This window comes from Marmota marmota, unplaced genomic scaffold, assembly GCF_001458135.2.
Source record: "Marmota marmota marmota unplaced genomic scaffold, marMar, whole genome shotgun sequence".
Lineage (NCBI taxonomy): Eukaryota > Metazoa > Chordata > Mammalia > Rodentia > Sciuridae > Marmota > Marmota marmota.
Window position 1 is genome coordinate 12,189,019 of NW_026000005.1, and position 16,987 is coordinate 12,206,005.

General features: G+C 39.1%; 3 long non-coding RNA genes across 4 annotated transcripts in view; 2 read left to right on the forward strand and 1 right to left on the reverse strand.

Moving 5' to 3' along the window:
- LOC125618161 overlaps positions 1-3,266 on the forward strand; it is a 153,460-nt gene extending 150,194 nt beyond the window's left edge. Inside the window, exon 6 of the long non-coding RNA XR_007349410.1 lies at positions 2,832-3,266. This is a non-coding gene — a long non-coding RNA (uncharacterized LOC125618161). The remainder of the gene's footprint in view (positions 1-2,831) is intronic.
- The window catches only part of LOC107138554, a 91,232-nt gene that overhangs the window by 47,743 nt on the left and 26,502 nt on the right, over positions 1-16,987 (reverse strand). The window contains exons 2-3 of one of the 2 annotated variants that reach the window (XR_007349411.1): positions 12,441-12,588; positions 9,598-9,775 (exon numbers count right to left, since the gene is read on the reverse strand). The exons of the other annotated variant lie outside the window; for it this stretch is intronic. This is a non-coding gene — a long non-coding RNA (uncharacterized LOC107138554). Of the gene's footprint in view, positions 1-9,597; positions 9,776-12,440; positions 12,589-16,987 lie in introns of those variants that run through there. 2 annotated transcript variants of the gene reach the window in all.
- LOC125618160 overlaps positions 14,057-16,987 on the forward strand; it is a 42,811-nt gene continuing 39,880 nt past the window's right edge. Inside the window, exon 1 of the long non-coding RNA XR_007349407.1 lies at positions 14,057-14,224. This is a non-coding gene — a long non-coding RNA (uncharacterized LOC125618160). The remainder of the gene's footprint in view (positions 14,225-16,987) is intronic.

The following is a 16,987-nucleotide window of genomic DNA, read 5'->3' on the forward strand; positions in this document are numbered from 1 at the left end:
TTCAGAGGTTTGTTTGTTTGTTTGTATCAGGGATTGAACCCAGGGGTGTTCAACCACAGAGCCACATCACCAGCCCCCTTTTAAAATTTATTAATATTAATATGTTAATATTAATATTATTTGGGGGTACTGGGGATTCAATTCAGGGGCACTTCACTACTGAGCCACATCCCCAACCCTATTTTGTATTTTATTTAGAGAGAGGATCTTCACTGAGTTGCTTAGTGCTTCTCTAAGTCACTAAGTCTAGGTTTGAGGTCAACAACCTTCTGAGATTCTCCTGCCTCGGCCTCCTGAGCTGCTGGGATTACAGGTGTGCACTGCTGGGCGCAGCCTTTTTTTTTTTTTTTTGTTAAGACAAAGTCTCTCTAAGTTGCTTAGGCCTGGCTAAGTCACTGAGGCTGGTTTTGAATTTGAAATCCTCCTGCCTCAGCCTCTTGAGCTGCTGGGATTCCAAGTGTGTACCACCATGCCCAGCTCAGAGATGACTTTTGAATAAGATTCTTGCTACAGTTGTACTTTAATATAAGACAAAGTCTTTTTTTGTTAAGATAGCTAACTTCCTTATTCTAGCCCCCACCCTGAGCTTTCCACTTTATTTTGTGTGATAAGGAATTTTAAATTAACCAATATATAAGCTTTAAAATTCTTTCACATCTAGGTTCGGAAAACTATTTATTTTCTTCTATGGTTTTCTGAATTGACCTTATTTCTTGGTCCAGATCTCATAACTCACATACCTCTATTTAGTGAATTTTGGGCTTTCTCTTTTTCCTTTGTCATAAGGCCACATGCCACCAAGTTAGCTAACCCTTTGGTTTCTTCATTTTAAAAAATTTTCACTGCAAAGTAATTCATGTATCTGTTAAATGTTTTTAAAATTTAAGTCCAAATAACATAAATGTGTGTATGCCGGACACATGGATGTGTGCAAAGTAATGAGTAAAAAGGGAAGATCTGTTATGAACTTACATCTCATTACCCCAGTTCCACATCATAAGGAATGTGTTCTTCTGAATGTAAGTACTTGCATCCTATGTATTAGGAAGGAACGGTTGTCCATTTAGTGAAAGTAAAATAATTCTAAACATATTGTTACATGTGCTACATTCTCTTTCTTTTGTAGTAATTTTATTCTATAAGCATAGTCATTAATTTATTCATTTGTTCACTTAAGTAATTTATTGATCATCAAAATGAGGAAAATACTTGGAGATTGCTATGGAAAATGTAAAGCTATAAAGAGAGTTTTGCCCTTCAGATGTTTATTATGATACAGAAAGATAAATAAGACAAAGATACATAACAAGACACAAAGTTGTACAGAATAGATAAATATAGATTTTGGTATCACTGTAAGTCAAAAGTAAATTCACATTTTGAAAGGGCTAATCAGGACCGTTTTTTTATATATATATATATTTTGGATTTGAATTGAGTCTGGAAAAATGGATTGGATTTCAATTAATGTAAAGGGGGGGGGAGTACCTTTAGCAAAATCTTGGAGGCAAAGAAAAATAGGATATGTTTAAAGGAGGGTTACCTTTTATCAAATCCAAATGCATGCATCATAAATCATCTCAATTTCAGATGTGTTTACAAATGGAGATAAATGTACAAATTAAGTCAGGGAAAAAATTACATTTTTTTTTTAATTTGGCTAGAGTGACAGATTTCCAGAAGGTACAACTGCTAGATAAATCTAGAAAATGAAGTAGGAGTCGGATCATGGAAAAGTCTTGAGTGCCAGGGTAAATCTGAAACTGACTGTTTTGATTCTTTTCCAGATCTTTCTTTTTTCTCATCACAAGCTGTTGGAAATTAGGATGAGATCAGATAACCTAATCTTGAAACATAAAAGTCTATATTCTGGGATCCTTATTTAAATAATATCTTTAAAGCTATTTTAACAGGCCTTCCCATTACAGACTTTTTTTTTTTGTTTTGCTTTGTTTTGTTTTTTTCCTATAAAGAAATACACATTTCAAACACATGAACCTACTCACTTCCCGTGTCCTGTACCTGTGCTATGCTGACAGCACAGTCAGCCTCACAGTGAGCATGTCCCACTTGACCTGCGTCCCAGTGTCTTCTGCCCTCCTCCCAGACATCACCAGTGTCAAATTTTGCTGCCCAATCAGCTATTAAAATTAGACGTCACCTGGACGTCATTTCATGCTGCTTTGGTTTTGTTTCTGGTTTGTGGCTGTGATTTCCTGCTTGCCCTGCTGGGCGGGGATTCCTCACAATCCTCAGGCCTTTTCTTAACACTTAAGTGCTTCCTCCGCTTTGCTTCTGCTTAAAGCAGAACTGCTTACAAAGGAACTCTACTTACATATGGACTTTGATTTGTTAAAAATCAACTGATAATTATTTCCTAAAATTTTTTTTAAAAAGCATGTTTTTTTTTTTATTCCCCTGATGGTAATGAGGACTTAGATGTTAAATATCTCCACCACTAAAAAAATGTCCTGTTATAAACCTCTACTAGGGTCTAAGAATTAGGCATGAAAATCTGCATTCACATTTAGGACTTTTTTAGTTTTCTTGAGGAATTGACCCCTTTGCTGCTATGAAATGTTCTTCTTTATCTCTGATGTCTCTGATGGAATCTACTTTGATGTTAATATAGCTGGTGTGGTGGCCTCCAAAACGATCTCCAGTGATTTCTGTCTCCTACTACATATATTCTTATGTAGTCTCCTTTCACATTGTGCCAAAGTTGAACTGTGTGATTAATAAATTGTGTCAAAAGTGATGTTATTTCACTTTTGAGATTAGGTTATAAAAGACTGGGTTCTGTCACAGGCTCTCTCTTTCTCTGCCCTCAGGGAAATCCTGTGGTGAGCAGAACTACCGAGAACTCAGGTGGCAAGCAGCTGAACCTTCCCTCCGGCTCATGTAGATGGGCTCAGATGCAGATCATCCTGACCCAACCATGCCTACTGCCTAGACAGTGATAAACCCCGAGTCAAATATAACCCAGCCACCTAGATTCCTGACCCAGAAAAGATGAGATAATAAATGTTTGTTGTTATACTACATTTCGGGTAATGTGTTATACATCAACTGTTAACTTATACTCTTTCTTTCTTCTTTTTCTTTTTTCTTTTTTTTGGTTCCAGGGATTGAACCCAGGGGCACTTAACTACCTAGCACATCCTCTATTCTTTTCCCTTAGAGACAAGATCTCACTAAGTTGCCTAGGGCCTTGCTAAGTTGCTAAGCCTGGCTTTGAACTGAACTTGAACAATTCTCCTGCCTCATCCTCCTGAGATGCTGGAATTACAGTCATGTACTGCTATGCCCAGCCTAAGTTTTTTTTTGATCAATGTCTTCATGATCTTTTTTTTAAAGAGAGAGAGAGAGAGAGAGAGAGGGAGAGAGAAAGAGAGAGAACTTTTTAATATTTATTTTTCAGTTTTTGGTGGACACAACATCTTTATTTTGTTTTTATGTGGTGCTGAGGATCGAACCCAGCGCCCCGTGCATGCCAGGTGAGCGCGTTACCGCTTGAGCCATATCCCCAACCCTCTTCATGATCTTTTGAGAATCCCAAGATCACCTCAAACTTGGTGATGGCTAGAAGCACTCACAAACCTTGAAGGAAAATTATATTCACAGTTAATATTTATTATGGCAAAGGGTATAGAGAGAATCGACAGGACAGATGTTTTCACTGGGCAGTGTCTAGGGGAGGTCCAGTATGGACTTTAAAGTCCTTCCTCAGTGGGCATTTTCTTATCAGCATAGTTCAGGAACATGTGTGAAGAGTCACAACCCAAGAAATTCTGTTGAGGGCTTAGTGTCCAAGGTTTTTTGGTATGCTGGTCACATAAGTATATTTGCTAAGCAACCAGCCATCAATCGAAACTAAAGACCCCTAGAGTGGAACGTAATGTATGTCATTAATCTTGATATTTGTGCAAAGCAATCTGACAGGCTGGTATGGCAGAGCCCATTGCTCTAGTCGCACACAAAATCATCAGTCCCTGACATCCAAAAGCCACATTCCTAAGGTTGGCCAAGCATCTGTTGTAATTCCAGATTGCCCTGGAGATGTGCAAGATTAATGCAATACGACCTGTTCTGTTAATGCTTTTCTTACAAAATGTGGCCAATAGCCAATATCAACTGCCAAATTGGTAGATGAATGAGACTTTAGATAATTCCAGTTCAGACTTCAAGTCTTCTAGCTTAGTCCTCAAACACTGTGAAACAGAAAGTTTGCCCACTGTGTCCTTCTGTGACTCACAGAAACAGACAAAATAAGAAATGATTACTGTTTGAAGTTATCAATTTTGGGATAGTTTGTTATACAACAATAGATAAGTAATGTAGGGTAATATTTTCCTATTCTTTGCAAGTCTGGCAATTTTTAACTGGAGTGACGAATGTAAATCTCGTGTCTTAGGGTTACTGGATTTTAAAAATTATTATTATTAAATAGTGTTAGGATTGCTTTCATTTCTAGCTAAGCTACAAGAAATCATTAGGATCTCTTTTAGGCCATTAATTTGTTAGGGTGGGTCCAAGGTAGCCTTAATCATATAGATAATTTATCTCCATTACTTAGCTGACAATTTTTTGAGACTATTTCAGGGATTGGCAAAATACATATTTTTTGTAAGAAATCATATAGTAAATATCCTAGGCTTTTCAGACCACACAGATAGTCTCTGTTGCATATGTTTCTTTGTTTTTAGAATCCTTCAAAAATATACATCTCATTCTTAGCATGTGAACTGTTCAAAAATGGTCTGTGGGCTAGATTTGGCTTACGAAACAGGCTTTACCAATGCCTTGTCTACTGGACATGCCTTGCGTTACTGATTTTTCTTACTTTAGCTGAAAGGACCATGGATTTTTCCCAGTCTTATATGAGTTCTAAACATTTTTTCTGTCTACAGATTCTCATGTTCTTTTCCCAGCCTGGGGTGGTTTCTTCTCATGCTCGTGCACAATAGTACACACAGACTTGAAAGACCTTTCTGTAGATTTCTAGGGCTCCATCTATCTCTGTGCAGCTCTCTCCTCTCTAGTATCCATTCTATAAATCATGGTCACCTTAGCTTCTCTGAACTCTGATCTTTCTGTTATTTACTTGTATTTATTTATCGCTTTGTATTGATTTCTGTCTATATTGAACATAAATTTCTACAGAAACTGTTTAGTTCTACTTAATGTCTTCATCATTAAACATAGCACTCTATCAATAGTCAGACAGATCATTGTAAGTGCCACTAACCACAGCTGTCTCAAGGCTGTAGCCTTACAGTTGATTTTAGTTCAACTCTAATGCTTCGTAGAATTTCTCTCTTCAACATCCCTGGTAGTGAACATGTACTTTGGAGTAACATTCTCTACATTTCCTGTTTCACTGTTGGACAGTGATAATTATCAGAAAGTGTACTTTATAATGAACTAAAACATAATTCCTCATCACAGTGACTTTTCAGTTCTTACTGAATCTGTGTGTAACCTAAACCCAGAAGACCCTTTCTTACCAGCTCCAATTAACCTTTGTTGTATGTACTTGATATGCACTTGATTCTGTCTATAAATGTGTACTGAGCTCTGTGCTGAGCTTGGAGCTGCAGAAGTGAGAAAAAGGAGGTGATGTGTGACCCTCATGCGCTTCCTAGTTTCGTGGGAGAATTAGAGACAAATCTAATAAGCATGGGCCAACTTTCTGTTTCACAGTGTTTGAGGACTAAGCTAGAAGACTTGAAGTCTGAACTGGAATTACCTAAAGTCTCATACAATGCGACATGTACCACCAAGAAGTGAGATGTGAGGACACTATGTATGGATTTGATCTTGTCCAGAAAGTTAGGAGGGACATTCTTGAGGGCATCTGACTTGAGATCTGAAAGCCAAGTAGGAGGTAATCAGGAAAGGAAGTGGGAGCTTCCACAAAAATGGATTGGCCTAGGTAGTTACTGGGGCAAAAGAGCTACTGGTTTTAAATATAAATATAAGACTTTCAGATAGCCTTCTAAAATACCCAACGAACCACTCAATCTCATAAATAAATATCACTATGTTACCAAAAACAGGTTTCTGACAATTTGAGCATACTTGTAGGGAGGCAGATTTAACTTCAGTGTAAGGAGGTAGATTTCATTGCTTTTTGGAATGGTTTTATCATGTCCATACCTCAGCTTTTGTGGGATAAGAAGCTGGTATGTTTTGGGGGCTCTAAGAAAAAAAAATAGAAATTATAGATCAAAAATTAGGCATATAGGGCTTAGAAGAGACCCTTGCCAGTGAGAGGTCCTGAAATGGACATTTCAGGGTAAATAAATCTGTCTACTGTCTTGAGATATTCAGATACAGATCCATGGCTGCATGTTAGCAGTGTTATCAAGATATTTTGCATGTTGTGTAGAAATCTGGACTTGATAGATGTCTATGTTGGGTTTTTTTTTTTTTTTTTTTTTTTTTTTTTTTACATTCAAAGCTTTTGTGTTGAACAATAAATATCATGGCTTACGTTTGAGAATTGAATAGGTCAAGGTTTGACTCTTGGTAATCTTCACCCCAGGCTGGCTGGTGGAACGAATTGTACAATAGCCAAACAATGATGATGTGTTTGGGTCTGTGTGAGGGTGACTGGGTGTATCTTTCAGACTGTGAATAAAATGGATTACAAAGATAAATCCCCAGCTTTAACCCCTAGTCAGTTGTATTGTTTAACACTCACTTCTGAAGTCACTGAATCAGAACTAAAAAGCCTATGAATGAAGTCTGGGTTTGATTCCCATGCTAACCAAGGTATGTACGCGGAAAACACCTCAGTGGTGGCTGAGTGACAGCAGCTCCACCTTGCCCTTGACTATTCAGCTTATACCTGATTCCTCTGCTTGGGGGACAATCCCTGCTACACACATGTGTGATGGCGCATCCATTGCCTGCACTATTGTCAGAAGGGAAGGAGGGCATAGTACACATAAAGACTCCTTCCCCACAAACACTAACACAAACAGAGCCCTGGGTGCCAGTTGTACTCTGACTCAGGAATAATACTAACAGCAACAAAATATTAATAGCACCAGTGTGAATGATCTCTTTTGCATCTCCATGGTAATTGTCTGGGCAGATTATAAAGCTCTTAGTAAACTTTAATTAGAGCTCAGAGGCTGGTAAGTTACATGGCTAAAGTTCTTGCTAGTCTGGTCACCAGAGAAGTAAAATCAGGAGAGGTTAAGTGGTCAATTTATGGACACTTGGTCATGCTCATCTGTGACTGCTTTTCCAGTCTGTCAGGTTTTTTGGAATCTGACCTGTTAGCATCTCTGCCAGGCCCCATGCCCTTGCTTGCAGGTGCTTAGGTCTGGAGATAATGTGTTTGTAATGTCAGCTCATTGCCCTAGGGCTTGGCCATGCCAAGTTTGGACCTGCTGGCTTTTTTTTTTTCTAAGTCACTGTATAAGGGCCATCTCTGCGCTCAGGGATAGCAGTCCCTGGAGTTGGGTAGATTCTGTTGGAGAATATTGACAGGCACATGTGGAAATGAGAATAGTGTTCTTCAGTAGGAGATAACTGACTGCAAAGGGTTCCAAGTGAGTTCATTTGTTTCCTTCTATTTTAGCACTCAGAAACAGTTTAAAAGCATATATTTTTCTCTTAGTGTATTCTTAGAAAATGCCACCACTTCTAAGTAGACAGGAAGATTTTAAGGGTAATAAGGAAATAACAAAATCCCCTTGAGGTTATGTAAAGACACAACTTCCTTGTCCTGTGTGTCCTCTGTGCCACCCTATGCCAGCAAAGTCTTCTGGTTGTCTTTGTTTTGTGCTTCATGAGGACATACATGTGCTTTCCCCCCTAAGGCAAGGGCTCTGGCATCAACGGTAGGTGAGTTTGTTCGTCTTGGATTCAACTTCAGCTGCTTAGGAATTTCCCAAACATTAAAATTGTCCATGAGTATTGTCCACTCATTAATATGTTGATACATATCTACTTCATGTGTGTGTGAAGGTTTTGGTCTGGCCAACAACTGGGAGAAAGGAGAATATAGGATATTACCTAGTAGGCAAAGGTTGATCATCTTTAACTTATCCTAAGGAACTATATCTTGGGACTTTGTCTTTCACACTTTTTAATATTATTTAAAATAAAATTTCACAAATTCATATTTCACTGTGGTTTTTGTCCAAGAATACTCTAATGATTTACTTTAAAGCTCTAAAATTTTTTATGTGTAGAAATCCCTACCTTATGCCTATTTTTGGTCTCAGCAGCTAATTAAGTGATGTTATATAGGAAGGAGTTTACAGTGTCTCCTGGTGCTTTTCTTAGATTTTAACTAATAGCTCTGAATCCATTTTCCCAGAGATGAAACATTTTTTTCCCCTTAAATTTTTCATGATTCATGCATACTTGGAAGCTCATCTATTTGCCAAGTCCAGTGATCTCTTCCTTTCTCTTTGATGAGTCGACATCTCTGTACCTGGAAAACCTTAGGATAGCATAATCATCAACAAATTAAATGAAAGAGTTGTCTTAGCTGTGGGCATGGTGAGGGCAGCCTGTGGGTCGACTCCTCTCTACTCCAGGCACAAGATGGTATCAGGACACCACACCACAGGGAAAGCTGCTAGGGTAGTATAGTAGTCTGCTAGGGCTGTCATAACGAAGGTCACAGACTGTGTGGCTTAAACAAAGTTATTTTCTTACAATCCTGGTGGCCAGAGTCCAAGATCAAGCTATCATCAGGACTGGTTTCTTCTGAGTCCTCCCTCCTTGGCTTGTAGAGGGCTACCTTCCCTCTTTGTGTGTCCTTGTTTTACTCTCTTAAAAGAGCACTAGGCATATTGGATTTGGACCCATGCTCATGACTCATTTTTGTTTAACTATCTCTTAAAAGACCCTCTTTCTAAATATAGTCATATTCTGAGATTCTGGGGATTAGGTCTTTAATACACAATGGGTGAGGAAGAGCACACAATTCAGTTCCTAACAGGTGTTTATCAACTCCTCATATAGATGTCAGATTTCCAGCAACAGCAAAACTCCAAAACACTGCCTAAGTCTCTGCAGCCTGAGAATAAGGCAGATTATGAAGGCCCCTTTGTGTCAGGTGTTACAGGTCCCTCTCTGACTTCACAGACTCTTCATAACCCATGTAAACAAGATGCTTATCTGATTCCCCCAAAGCAGCACACCAGTGTGCAAAGTAATAGCAACCAGAAAAAAAAAAAGACATATGCAGTAGGGCCAGATGTGCTGACCACAGCAGGAAGTACCTCCAGGGCTGAGAGGGCAGCAGGAGAACCTGAAAAGGGCAAAATGCTACTGTCAATTACCCTGTCACACTATGAGAGCAGATAATAACAATAACAGCTCCTGAGTTGTCAACAGGACAACTCAGGAGCTGTTATTGTTATTAACAAAACTTATAATAGAAGACTGGAAACTTTCCCACTGAATATAGGTAAAATGGTCCGTGGCATTGAAGGAGATAATCTTCGATGATGAGAGTCACTCACCTATGCAAAGCTAAAACTTCCCAGTTTTGCTGAATAAGTGCTTCTTTCTGTATCTGACAGAGAAGGTACTGCTTGGAAGTTATGTTTATTAGGTTTTTGTTGCTATGATCAAAATATCTGACAAATCAGATAAGGACAAATCAGGATGAAAAGTTTATTTTGGCTTGTGGTTTCAGAGGTTCAGTCTATGGGTGGCTGACTCCATTGCTCTAGACTCAAGATGAGGCCGAACATCATGGCAGAAGGGCACGGCTGAGGAAAGCTCCTCAGGTAGAAGCATCCTAGAATGAGAGAGTTGAGGTGGAAGGCGAGATGTGGAGGAAGAGCAGGGGACAAGATATAATCCCAAGGGCACGCCCCCAGAGACCTACTTCCTCCAGCCAGCCTACCTGCCCAGTACAGTAGTCTCTTCAAATTATTAATCTATCAAGTGGATTAATCCACTGATTAGGACACAGCTCTCAAAATCTAATCATGAGCTTCTGAGGGACATCTCATATCTGAACCAAAACAGAAAAATCATGAAGACATTACTTAATCCCAGCTCTGAGGGCCAAGGCTTTCCTCTCATAATGATCATTAGATTTGTACTTACTTCCCAGAGAGATTTAACGAACAGTCACTGAAATTCACTAGCAATTGTCAAAGATTTTAATTTAAACCACATTCCTTGCAGTGCATGGTGAACTAATATTTCAGTGATTTCTGTAATGCTTTTATGGACAGTATGATTGTATAGCATTAAACTTTGTGTGCATGCATGTCAAAAGTAGTAATATATTTAGTAGAAACATTTTAAACACACCATGCTTTTTATATCCTTGTTTTGGCACACCAGGGCCTCAAAACTGCATGCGGTGGGCCGTTCTCTGCACCCCACAGCCCATGCCTGCTGTGTGCTCAGCCTCACCTTCCTCTGAAAAATCTCTTGGTTTGTATTTTGGGCTTCTGACCACTTTTAGTCTCACATCATAGTTATTTGTGAAACTGTTTTATCCATTTTACAGGATTGTGAGTTTAACTCCCATGGCTGCCTTCCACAGTAAATGTTAGCTGCTGTGTCAAATCCAGGGCACTCTATTGCTAACATTTTTCTAGCAAGAAAAGGTCTTACTATACCTATTCTTTTTTCCTCCTTGTTAATCCATTTGGTCCTTTGTGGTGCTGGTTGCAACGGCCTTCTGAGGTAACTCTCAGAACCCTTCCTTAAGCTCAAAAGAAATCACCCAGAATGCCTTGCTGGAGAGTGGGCACAGCTGTGCTGTGCTAGTAGACCTTCTGGGTGGGTGAGGGCAAGGCCTGATGCCTAGTGTTTGCCAGTTGTGAATCACACTAAACATAAAGTTGGGGACAGAGGAACACAGCTGCCTCTTGCTACTTGAACAGACTTCGAAGGGCTCCATCCACCACAGATTCGAAGTTCAGGGTCAGTGGAAAAAGGCTATTATGCCTGAAACAGAGGAGCCAATGGAACCTTTCTTATCCTATACAAGGAAAACCTGTATTATGTATTCACAAAATTCTCTCATTTTCCAGGTTCACTTCCTTTTAGCCTTCCCTGACTAACTGCATAAGATGTTGACAAACCCTGAAATAACTTTAAGGTCATGAGCCGAGAATCATGAATGGTTCAATTCTGAAGTTTCTTAAAGGGTTACTAATACCAGTGCAGTTCAAGACTCTTAGAATTAGCAGTAGGTAAGACTGACATTGAGGTTATAATCATTAACCCCAAATTAATTTTTTTTCCAAGAATTTGCTGAACTTCCTATCCCTTTGCACCACACATTCACTTCTAAGACACATGCCAAGGTGCTGTGACTCAGCAAAGAGGTATTAGTACCTCCCCTCCCCACCCTACCTTCTTTCCCCACCTCCACACATGGCAGTGAGCAGATTTTAAACCTCTTTCATCAGAGATTTTGTTTTACTCCATCTTCCAACCTGATGCTTTGTTCACAACATAGTCAAAACATATTGGTGAAATTAAATCTTACTTCTATAGTATATGAAAAAATACCTTTGTTTCCTCAAGACAGGTGTTCATAAATATTCATTGTATGACTGAATTTAAATGATTTCTAATTTACAAGAAACTTGTAGTTCTTAGAAAAACTGTTTTTCCTGCCTTAGACAATAGAGGTAGGTGTCTGGCTTGCTCTGCCTTTTCCTACTCAGAGCAGCAAGCATGTGATAGACCATGTTCACAAGTATGTTCTTCCCAAATGATCACAGCTTTAAATATCTGACGTAGTTATGAAGCAAATATCAGCCATACTGGATTCTGGAACTTGAGGGGTAGGAAGACCTTGAGTCTTATTAAAAAAAAAAAAAAAAGCCCACTAAAAAGTATATAGTTGAAAGAATAAAACAATAACAAATGTTAATTGAGGATATAGAGGAACTGGACCCCTCATAAATGGCTGGTGGAAATGTGAAATGGCACATCCATTTTGGAAAACATTTGGCAGTTCCTAATAAGTTAAACTTGCCATGTGACACAGCAATTCTACTCCTAGATATCTAATCTACCCCAAATAAATGAAAACATGTTTCTATAAAGACATGTATAATTATGTTCATGGCTGGTTTATTCATAATAACCCCCAAATGAAAATAGGTCACATGTACATCAACTGGTGGGAAAAAATATGTGTTATGGTTTGTATATGAGGTGTACCCCCAAAACTCCTGTGTTATTACAGGAATGTTCAGAGGTGAAATGATTGGACTGTGAGAGCTATAACCTAACTAGTTTGAATGGACTGACTGGGTGGTAACTGTAGGTAGGTGGGGTGTGGCTGCAGGAGGTGGGCCACTGGGGGCATGTCCTAGAAGGGTTCATCTTCCCTACAGGACCCTTCCCTCCTCCCTCCAATTTGCTTCCTAGACACCATGAGGTGAGCTGCTTTCCTCTGCCCCACCCAGAGTGATGTCCTGCCTTACCTTGTGCCCAAAGCAATGGATTCCACTGTTACTGGATTGAGACCTCTGAAAACTTGAGACACAAATAAATGCTCCCTCTTCTGTTATTCTTCTTTTATTTTGGTCACAGCAATGCCAAGTTAACTAGCACACCATCCAATGAGATATTCTGCAGTAATACAAAGAAGTACTGATTCATGCTGCAATGTTGAAGAGCCTCAATAGCATTATGCTAATTAAAAGAAGCCAGACGCACACAAAACTACATATTGTATGATTCTAGTTATGTGAAATGTCCAGGAAAGGCAAATCTGTAATAGACAGAAAGCAGAGTAGTGATTGTTTTGGGGCTTGGGATAGCAACAGGAGTTGACTATAAATGGGTACAAGGGATCTTTGGTGGCTATGGGAAGTTGGAAAATTTTACACAACTACAAATTTATTAAAAATCATTAAATTTTATGTTTTAACATGGGTGAATTTTATGAGATGTTAATTGTACCTCACAACCTTTTAAAAAACAGCAAAACAGATAAGGTCTTTGGTCAATTGTATTTAGCTGCAGATCGTCTTTGTCTGATTATGTATCCCAAAGGGGCTGCATGTCACCAAGCCATGTTTTTAAGTGAGCAGGTAAGGAAAGTGGCTCACTCTGGTGCTAGAGGAGGCAGGGGGTCAGAGCTAACAAATCAAAGGTGTATTGCCAGGTTTTTCTCCAGTTGTGGGCACAATAGTCACAGGGAAGTTCATGGCTCATTCACAGAGTTGAGCCTGTGCCCATCATACTTCCTGTCATGTAGCTGCGTCTGAGGGGACGTGTTCCTTTGAGTGGGTATGTGCTTCTGCTGCCACACAAATGCTGTTGTAGTGCACATAGGGAATGATACTACTGTGACCCCAGGAGACTGAGGACGCCTGGTTTGACAGGAACACATCTGACCTAAAAGGATGAGATTCTTTGCACCACTGATCTCTTCCCTACCAAAAGATAGCTCCTTTCTTCAGACTAAAAATAGAATAGGAAGCCCTCAGGGACCTGATATTTAACTTGGTTTTTTGATGTTGCCTGTAAAAAATATCCTGGAGCTTGCTCCAGAGCAGCCAAATGTAATGTGGCACTTCCCATGCAGCAACCAGCCAGGAGTTGGAGGAGTAGGAACTTTGGCAAGGAGCCTGTGATGTTCTTCCAGCCCCAGGGAGAAAACAATATACTATTTTTTGCATATCAATCTGGCAAAAATTATAATATACACACCATTCTGATTTGGAGCACTTAGAAAACAATGTGCCTAAGGGTCTCATCTGGGTGACATAATTTGCTTTCAACACTATCTCTAAAGACTGTTCTGCCCAGGTGGTCTCATTCTTTGATCCTGTCACTCCAGCTACTTTTTCATTTTCATATCATTTGACTCCTTTGTCTGTACCTGATTTTTTGAAAAGGTACTCGCCTTTTTTGTTGTTTAATTTTTTTTTTATTGAGGTAAGAGCACTTAACATGAGATCCATTCTTTTGACAAATTTTTATGTACATGATGCGGTTTTGTTAACTATCCAGCACTATGTTATACACCTAATCTTTAGAGCTTATTCATGTTGCACAACTGAAACTTCTTACCCAGTAAGCAGTAGTTTCCCCATTTCCCCTCCCCCAAGCCCTGGGCAATGAACATTTTCCTTTCTGTTCTTGAGCTTGACTATTTCAGAGGCTTCGTGTAAATGAAATCATGGATGTTTGTCCTTCTGTCACTGGCTTATTTCCCTTTGCATAATGTCTTTCAGGTCCATCGCTACTGCCGCAAATGGTAAGATTTCCTTTTTTTAAATACTGAGCAATATTCCATTGTATGTATATACCATGTTTTCTTTATCCACTGATGGAAATTTAGGTTGTTTCTATAACTTGGTTATTACGAATAATGCTACAATGAATTCTTGAGTATGCAGATATGTCTTTAAGATCCTGATTTCAATTGTTTGGGTACATACACAGAAGTGGGATTGCCTGGATCATATGGTAATTCTACTTTTAAAGTAGTGGGATTGCCTGGATCCTATGGTAATTCTACTTTTAAAGTTTTGACGAACTATCCAGACTGTTTTCTATAGCAGCTATACCATTATACATTCCCAGAAATAGTATACAGTGGTTCCAGTTTCTCTATATCTTCATCACCACTTGTCTTTTTAAAAAATAATACATCTTTAAAAAGTAACTCACCATGACAGATGTGAGGTGACATCTTATTGTGATTTTGATTTGCATTTCCCTGATGATTTATATTCACCCTTATATTATTCATACCTGGTGAGGCCTGGAATACAGCAGATGCTCTCTGAGTGTTTGTTGATTGAGTGAGTTAAGTACAAACAATGATCCTATGTGAGTTATTGGAGAGGAGAAGGAAGTGTTCTTGACAGAATAACACAAAGTCCCCAGGCTGGTAGAATGCCACACCTTTTGTTTTTATGTTAGAAGGCTGCCACAAACTGGATGTGGTGGTGCATACCTGTAATCCCAGCTGCTCATAAGGCTGAGGTAGGAGGATTTCGAGTTCAGAGCCAGCCTCAGAAACATAGTGAGGCACTGAGCAACTCAGTGAGACCCTGTCTCTAGATAAAATATTTTTTTAAAAAGGGAGGAGATGTGGCTCAGTGGATAAGCACCCCTGGGTTCAATCCCTGGTACAAAAAGGGTGGGGAGTGGTGCTGCCACAAGTGGCTAGGACCTAGGGACTTGGAGTCACTTAAAGTTTACCACAACAAGAGATGTTTTTAGAAGGAGTGAAATTAAAACATTTAAACAATCTTCTTAAAATCATTGTTGTCAATACTTGATGTTTTTGAGTGCTTGTATTATAGCTAAGTTTAGGATTGGTTTCTTTTCAATCCCTCCCAGACTTTAAGGCAAACCCCAAGAGTCTACCTCTTTAGTTGCCTTTGCTAAATCCCTGATTTATTGAAGTTTAAAAAAAAATTGTTTTCAATAGTATTTGTTTCCCCTTTCTTTTCTTTTTTCTTTTTCTTTCCTTTTTTTTTTTTTTTTTGGTACCAGGGGTTAAACCCAGGGGTCCTTAAACACTGAACCACATCCCCAGCCCTTTTTATTTAGAGACAGTCTTACTAAGTTTCTAAATTGCTGAGGCTGTTTTTGAACTTGCAATTCTCCTGCCTCAGCCTCCAGAGCTGCTAGAAATAACAGGCATGCACCACTGCATGCCCAATCCTTCTTCTTTTGAGTCCCCATAGACCTTTGCACTCTCCTGATTCATTCTCCTTACTTTATTCCATCTCTGAGACATCTGTCCTGTCTCTATCTCATCCACCCTTCTCTCCACGGTAAGTTCTGTGAGCACAGCATCTTTGTTTCCTACACAGAAACAAACAGGTTCCAAACATTTGTTTACTTGGACCGAATAATCAAATCACCAGATTGGCATCAATACTTTGTCAGGCAAGGGAGGCAACTCTGAAATGGCTTATTTTAAGTACCATTTCATGCACTGCTTAAAATAGATCTTCTAGAAACTGATATCTATGCATATGTGTTTTGATTCAGTTTTAAAATAGAAAAACATTTTTTTCCTAAAAAACCTTCACCAACCTGGTAGATATAGAAAGAATATTTTCAGTTGACCATAATTATTAAAACAATGACTAATTCTGGGGAGTCGAAACTAGTAGAGAAACTCGACCTCTTTTTAAAATTGTTGCTATAAAGTATGTATAATTGATATTTTCAGCTTTTGAATAATATTTACAAGATGTTTTGCCCAGTATGACATATCTTGATTTAACATTATTCTATATGGTCAAGGCAATTTTTTTTTCAAGCTACCTGGACTTTGTTAGTTTCACTGTAAAAAATTTCAGTGGAAAACTTTCCTAATGTCTCTCTCATACTCCTGTTACTAAGGGCATTTCTGGAAAGGGCATCTTGGGTTTTTTCTGTCTCCATTGGGCATAATGGGAGCAGCAACATTAATTGGGTAAAATTTATTTGAGCTAGATTCTGGTGTTGACTTTGGCAGTAAATAAATGAGTGGTCTGAGGGAACCTTACTTTTTTTTTTTTTTAATCTGAATCTATGTTATGAGGGGAGAAGGCACCATAATCTATGATCAGCAGCAGGTAGGATTTCCAACCCCTCCTCACTTGCCAAGATCCATGCTGAGAATTTGGGGTTCACTTCCTATTTTCCCCATGCATAAATATATCAGCCACTCTCAAAAGAAACCAGGACAAGTTTCTGGAGGTGAAGTGAGGACCAATCCAGGGTGGCAAGGCTTTTACCATGCTTGGGATGGGGAGTGGGAAGAAGAGACCTAAGCATGGGAAGGGGCAAACTACAGAAGAAATTTCAGTAAGAATGTATACTGCTGGCTGGGGATGTGGCTCAAGTGGTAGTGTGCTTGCCTGGCATGCAAGGGGAGCTGGGTTCAATCCTCAGCATCACATAAAAATAAAATAAAGATGTTGTGTCCACCGAAAACTAAAAAATAAATATTAAAAAATTCTCTCTCTCTCTCTCTCTCTCTCTCTCTCTCTCTCTCTCTCTCAAAAAAAAA